Genomic DNA, 7,244 nt, shown 5'->3' with positions numbered 1-7,244 from the left:
CAGGCACGTGCCACCATGCCCAGCTAATTTTTTGTATTTTTAGTAGAGACGGGGTTTCACCATGTTGACCAGGATGGTCTCGATCTCTTGACCTCATGATCCACCCGCCTCAGCCTCCCAAAGTGCTGGGATTACAGGCTTGAGCCACCGCGCCCGGCTTCTTTCTTTTTTTTTCTGATGGAGTTTGGCTCTTTTTGCCAAGTATGAAGTGCAATGGCGTGATCTCGGCTCATTGCAATTTCTGCCTCTGGCGTTCAAGTGATTCTCCTGCCTCAGCCTCCCAAGTAGCTTGGATTACAGGCATGCACCACCACACTCAGCCCATCTTGTATTTTTAGTAGAGATGGGGTTTTTCCATGTTGATCACACTGGTCATGAACTCGGGACCTCAGATAATCCACGCACCTTGGCCTCTGAAAGTGCTGGTTTAACAGGTGTGAACCACTGTGTCCAACCTTTTAGCTGATTTTCAATGGTTGTTTCATCTTCTTTAAGTAAGCAGTTATGAAAATAGTCTTCTTTTCACCATGTGTTTAATAATGAATATACATTTGCTTTGTGTGAAAAAAACACTTTTGTGATTTGAAGGTAATTTCTGAATAGATTTATAATTCTGTATTGTTTTCAGTTTTTTTCTTTTAAAAATTTGTTTCCAAAACACATAATATAGTATTTGCCATCTTAAATCTATTGAAGTGTACATTTCAGGGTCAGGCATGGTTCTGGCTCTCTGAAATCTGTAATTTCAGAGATTTGGGGAAGCCACGACGGGAGGATCACTTGATCCAAAAAGTTTCAGAGCAGTCTGGGCAATGGAGATTCCTTCTCTACAGAAATTTCTTTAAAATAGCCTGGCATTTTGCTGTAAATCTGTGGACCTAGCTCTTTGGGAGATTGAGGAAAGAGGATTACTGGAGCCTGGGAATTTCAGGCTACAGTCAACAGTAATTGTGCCACTGCACTCCAGCTTGGGTGACATAGTGAGACCCTGTCTCAAAAAATAAGCTCCATATATCACTCACGTTGTTATGCAAAAGATGCTGTGTCACCCAGGCTGAAGTGCAGTGGCACAATATCGGCTCACTGCAACCTCCGCCTCCTGGGTTGAAGCAATTCTCTTATCTCAGCCTCCCAACTAGCTGGGATTACAGGTGCACACCACCATGCCGGGCTAAATTTTGTCTTTCTAGTGGAGATTAGGTTTCACCATGGTAGCCAGGCTAGTCTCAAACAACTGACATGATCCACCTGCCTCGGCCTCCCAAAGTGCTGGGATTCTAGGCATGAGCCACCGTGCCCAACCTGGTAATTTACTTCTAAAGGCACTGTGTACATATAGGCAGCAGAAAGAGCTGCATTGAGTAAATATAACAAACTTCTGTTTTGTTTTGTTTTGTTTTGTTTTCTATGTGGCTCCTTGCATTGTGCTTACCCAGAGAATGTTACACACTTAATTCATTTTAAAAATTTCCAGAGATGTATTTTAGTCAGTATGATTTGTAACATTTATATGTTTATGAAGGATTTCGGGCCTGTGGAATTTTGCTATTTCATCTAACTGATGTCGTTTGCTTAATTGTATAGGTTATATTTGTAAAGTCTCTTTATCTAAGTCTCGCAAGTGTAATAATTTGTTATTTTTATTTGTTTTCAGTTATGCGTTCTCATTTTGCCCAACACCTTTGGCCAGGGAAGAATATAAAAGATTCTTTCCAAAAAGTGACACTGGAAAGATACGGAAAATGTAGAAGTGAGAATTTACCATTAACAAAAGGCTATAAAAGTGTGTGTGAGTGTAAGGTGCAAAAAGGAGTTGATGATGGACTCAACCAATGTTTGAGAACTACCCAGAGCAGAGTATTTCAATGTGATAAATATGTGAAAGTCTTTCATAAGTTTTCAAATTCAAGCAGACGTAAGATAAGACATACTAAAAAGAAACCTTTCAAATGTAGAGAATGTGGCAAATCATTTTGCATGAATTCATACCTAACTCGACATAGCAGAATTCATACTAGAGTAAATTTCTACAAATGTGAAGAATGTGGAAAAGCCTTTAACTTGCCCTCAACCCTTACTCAACATAAGAGAATTCATATGGGAGGAAAACCCTACAAATGTGAAGAATGTGGCAAAGCTTTTAACCGGTCCTCAAGACTGACTCAACATAAGAAAATTCATACCGGAGAGAAGCCCTACAAATGTGAAGAATGTGGCAAAGGTTTTAAATGGTCCTCCAACCTTTCTAAACATAGGAAAATTCATTCTGAAGAAAAATGTTACAAATGTGAAGAATGTGGCAAAGGTTTTAAGTGGTCCTCCAACCTTATTACCCATAAGAAAATTCATACTGGAGAGAAACCCTATGAATGTGAAGAGTGTGGCAAAGCCTTTATCCATTCCATAAACCTTACTAATCACAAGAAAATTCATACTGGAGAGAAACCTTACAAATGTCAAGAATGTGGCAAAGCCTTTAAGCAGTCCTCACACCTTATTAAACATAAGAAAATTCATACGCAAGAGAAAGCCCACAAATGTAAAGAATGTGGCAAATGTTTTAAATGGTCCTCCAGCCTTAATACCCATAAGAAAATTCATACTGGAGAGAAACCCTACAAATGTGAAGAATGTGGCAAAGATTTTAAATGGTCCTCCAACCTTATCGCTCATAAGAAAATTCACACTGGAAAGAAACCCTACAAATGTGAGGAATGTGGCAAAGCTTTTATCCGATCCTCAAAACTTACTGAACATAAGGAAATTCATACTGAAGAGAAATTTTACAAATGTGAAGAATGTGGCAAAGCCTTTAGCCGGTCCTCAACACTTACTACTCATAAGAAAATTCATACCGGAGAGAAAGCTTACAAATGTGAAGAATGTGGCAAAGCCTTTAACCAGTCCAGACACCTTACTGTTCATAAAAAAATTCATACTGGAGAGAAAGCTTACAAATGTGAAGAATGTGGCAAGGCCTTTAACCAATCCTCAACACTTGCTACTCATAAGAAAATACACACTGGAGAGAAAGCCTACAAATGTGAAGAATGTGGCAAAGCCTTTACCCAGTCCTCCACACTTTGTACTCATAAGAAAATACATACTGGAGAGAAACCTTATAAATGTGAAGAATGTGGCAAAGCCTTTAAGCACTCCTCAACCCTTACTACTCATAAGAAAATTCATATTGGAGAGAAAGCTTACAAATGTGAAGAATGTGGGAAAGCCTTTAACCTGTACTCAGGCCTTGCTAGTCATAAGAAAATTCATACTGGTGAGAAACCTTATAAATGTGAAGAATGTGGCAAAGCCTTTAACCGGTCCTCAACCCTTGCTACTCATAAGACAATTCATACTGGAGAGAGACCTTACAAATGTGAAGAATGTGGCAAAGGCTTTAAATGGTCCTCCAACCTTACTGCCCATAAGAAAATTCATACTGAAGAGAAACCTTACAAATGTGAACCAGTCTTCAAACCTTATTAAACATAAGAAAATTCATACAGGGGAGAAACCCTATGAATATGAGGAATGTGGCAAAATTTTTAACCGATCTTCAACCCTTGCTAGCCATAAGATAATTCATACTTGAGAGAAACCCTACAAATGTAAAGAATGTGGCAAAGCTTTTAACCAATTCTCAAGTGTTACTGAACATAAGAAAATTCATACTGGAGAAAAACCCTATGAATGTGAAGAATGTGACATAGCCTTTACCATTCATCAAATCTTTCTAGACATAAGAAAATGCATACGAAGAGAAACCTTACAAATGCGAAGAATGTGGCAAAGCCTTTAACCAATTCAAAAATGTTACTAAACATAAGAAGATTTAGGCCAGACGAGGTGGCTCACGCCTAGAATCCTAGCACTTTGGGAGGCCGAGGCGGGTGGATCACGAGGTCAAGAAATTGAGACCATCCTGGTCAACATGGTGAAACCCCATCTCTACCAAAAATACAAAAAAAATGAGCTGGATATGGTGGCGCGCGCCTGTAGTCCCAGTTGCTCGGGAGGCGGAGGCAGGAGAATTGCTTGAACCCAGGAGGCGGAGGTTGCGGTGAGCCGAGATCGCGCCATTGCACTCCAGCCTGGGTAATGAGCAATACTCTGTCTCAAAAAAAAAAAAAAAAAGGAAAAGAAAATTTATACTGGAGAGAAACTAATAACCTGAAAGATGTAACAATAATTTTGACAACACCTCATACTTATAAGCATAAAAGTCATCATATTGGTCAGAAATCCTGGAAATGTGGTGAACAATGTGACAAAGTCTTTAAATGGCTGTCACACTTGACTGTAGGTAAGATAATTCATACTGGAACAAACTACAAGTATGAACAATGTGGCGAAACGTATGCTCACATCTTACTGCACAGAAAAGCATTTATACTAAAGAAATATACAAATATAAAGAATGTGGAAAAGCCATTAATATCTGCTCACATCTTACTCAGCATTAGAAAGGTAGTACTTAATAAAAGCATGGGCCAGGCACGGTGGCTCACGCCTGTAATCCTAGCACTTTGGGAGGCCAAGGTGGGTGGATCACCTGAGGTCAGGAGTTCAAGACCAGCCTGGCCATCATGGTGAAGCCCCATCTTAAAAAAAAATAATAATAAAATAAATAAATAAATAAAAGCATGATAAATGCAATTACTGTGAAAAGAGCATTCAGAAAAAATAAGCCTTTAATGTGAAAAAGAGTAATCATTTTGAAGAAAAACGTTACAAATGTAAAAATTGTAGGGGCCGGGCACGGTGGCTCATGCCTGTAATCCCAGCACTGTGGGAGGCCGAGGCGGGTGGATCACGAGGTCAAGAGATCAAGACCATCCTGGTCAACATGGTGAAACCCCGTCTCTACTAAAAATACAAAACATTAGCTGGGCATGGTGGCGCGTGCCTGTAATCCCAGCTACTCGGGAGGCTGAGGCAGGAGAATTGCCTGAACCCAGGAGGCGGAGGTTGCGGTGAGCCGAGATTGCACCATTGCACTCCAGCCTGTAACAAGAGCGAAACTCCGTCCCAAAAAAAAAAAAAAAAAAATTGTAGTACTTTTATTTGTATCACAAATCTTCTTGTACACATTTTGTGCTAGAGGAAGACCCTAAAGCAGTTGCTTAAACTTTAACATCAGAGGATTTATATATGAGTAAAACCCTGCACATGTAACAAATTTTGAAAAACATTTTCAAAAACTACAGCTAACAAAGCAGCAGAGGATTCATACTCAAATATATTTTGCAGATGCAGTAGATATAAAAATATATTTAATCCAAAGTTAAGTCTATGTAAATATCAGAGGATTCACAGTAGAAATACCTACAATGGTGGCGCATCAGACACTACACTAAATTACAGTGCTGAGTACAGAATATAATCCCAAACTAAATTTGGTGGATAATTATTTGTATATAACTTTAAAAGAAGTAGAACATTTTTTGCAGAATTTTAATTACAAAGTTTTTTTCTTTAAAAAAACTTGTTTTTTGAAAGCCAAAGAATGATGTAATTCAACTCTCAAATTATTTCATTCTCTTTCTTCTTTATTGCTATTCTATTCACATGTGAAAGCATGTGATCAATTGTTGCAACATCAAAGATATGAATTTTTTTTAATTAGGGGGGCATTACTTATGACCTTTTCAATTAAAGAATTAGAACATTAGAATAGGAGCAGTATCTCATGCCTGTAATCCCAAACTTTGGGAGGCCGAGGTGGGGGGATCATGAGGTCAGGAGTTTGAGAACAGCCTGGCCAAAATAGTGAAACCTCGTCTATACTAAAGATAAAAAAAACAAGCTGGGCGCTGTGGCATGCACCTGTAATCCCAGCTGCTCAGGAGGCTGAGGTGGGAGAATCACTTGAACACAAAAGGTGGAAGTTGAAGTGAGCTAAGATCATGCCACTACTCTAGCCTGAACTACAGAGCAAGACTTCATCTTAAAACAAAACAAAAAAAGCACACTATTTCTGTGTACCCTCCTGCCTGGGCAAACGGGCAAGATTCCATCTCAATAGAAAGAAAAGAAATAGAAAAAGAATAAGAACATTAAAATGTAAGATGTATGATGAAAATAGAAATGGTGAGTGTCTTTATGGTTAACATATAATATTCAGTGATGTTTCAAGTAGTTGTTCAGAGTAATACTCTGCCTTATAGTGAAAAACTTTTAATTTCAGTTACAATTGATTGAATTAGTAATATATTATTTTACGGCGGGGCGCAGTGACTCACGTCTGTAATCCCAGCCATTTTGAGGGGCCCAGGCAGGCAGATCACCTGAGGGGAAGAGTCAAGACTAACCTGAAGAACATGGAGAAATCCCGTCTATACTAAAAATACAAAAGTTTGCCAGGCATGGTGGTGCACGCCTGTAATCCAAGCTACTCTGCAGGCTGAGGCAGGAGAATAGCTTGAAGCCTGGAAGTGGTGGTTGCAGTGATCCAAGATCATGCCATTGCACTCCAGCCTGGGATACAAGAGCGAGACTGTCTAAAAAAAAGAAATATATATATATATATATACATATATATATATAAAATTATACTAAGAATATTTCTATGTAATAAAATGCAGTACATTTTAAAATTTTCAGATTACTTGTAAACTTAGTTTTTTAATTAAACTTTTTAAAACATGTTATGGTCATAATACATTGAATGAAGTGTTTATCATGCCACTAACTTTCACCTATCTACCTAACTCAACAATATAGTTGGCTGGGCGTTGGCTCAAACCTGTAATCCCAGCATTTTGGGAGGCTGAGACTGGCAGATCACCTGAGGTCAAGAGTTCAAGACCAACCTGACTAGCATGGAGAAAGAAACCCCATTTCTATGAAAAATACAAAAATTGGCCGGGAGTGGTGGTGCAGGCCTGTAATCCCAGTTACTCCACAGGCTGAGGCAAGAGAAGTGCTTGAAGCTGAGAGGTGGAGATTGCAGTAAGCCAAGATCGCACCATTGCACTCCAGCCTCAGCAAAAAGAGCAAGATTCCATCAAAAAAAAAAAAATGTAGTGATAAAGTGGGTAGCAGTGTGCCATTTGGTAACATTATGAACTAACATCTCTATTGCCAGTGGCTGTAAACTGCACATAAGAATATTATTCTCGGCCAGGCGCGGTGGCTCACACCTGTAATCCCAGCACTTTGGGAGGCCGAGGCGGGTGGATCACGAGGTCAAGAGATCGAGACCATCCTGGTCAACATGGTGAAACCCCGTCTCTACTAAA

At 39.3% G+C, this 7,244-nt stretch overlaps 1 protein-coding gene and 1 pseudogene across 2 annotated transcripts in view; both read left to right on the top strand.

Annotated features, from left to right (window-relative positions):
• Positions 1 to 7,244, top strand: part of LOC108297137 (zinc finger protein 429-like) — a 68,574-nt gene that overhangs the window by 21,443 nt on the left and 39,887 nt on the right. The window lies entirely within an intron of this gene.
• Positions 1 to 7,244, top strand: part of LOC108297136 — a 47,269-nt pseudogene that overhangs the window by 21,517 nt on the left and 18,508 nt on the right. The window contains exon 4 of the transcript XR_005198531.1: positions 1,655 to 2,221. The product of XR_005198531.1 is annotated as a zinc finger protein 85-like (transcript). The remainder of the gene's footprint in view (positions 1 to 1,654; positions 2,222 to 7,244) is intronic.

The sequence above is a fragment of the Cebus imitator genome, unplaced genomic scaffold (genome assembly GCF_001604975.1).
Source record: "Cebus imitator isolate Cc_AM_T3 unplaced genomic scaffold, Cebus_imitator-1.0 Scaffold775, whole genome shotgun sequence".
Classification (NCBI taxonomy): domain Eukaryota; kingdom Metazoa; phylum Chordata; class Mammalia; order Primates; family Cebidae; genus Cebus; species Cebus imitator.
This window is presented reverse-complemented; position numbering and strand designations above follow the sequence as displayed.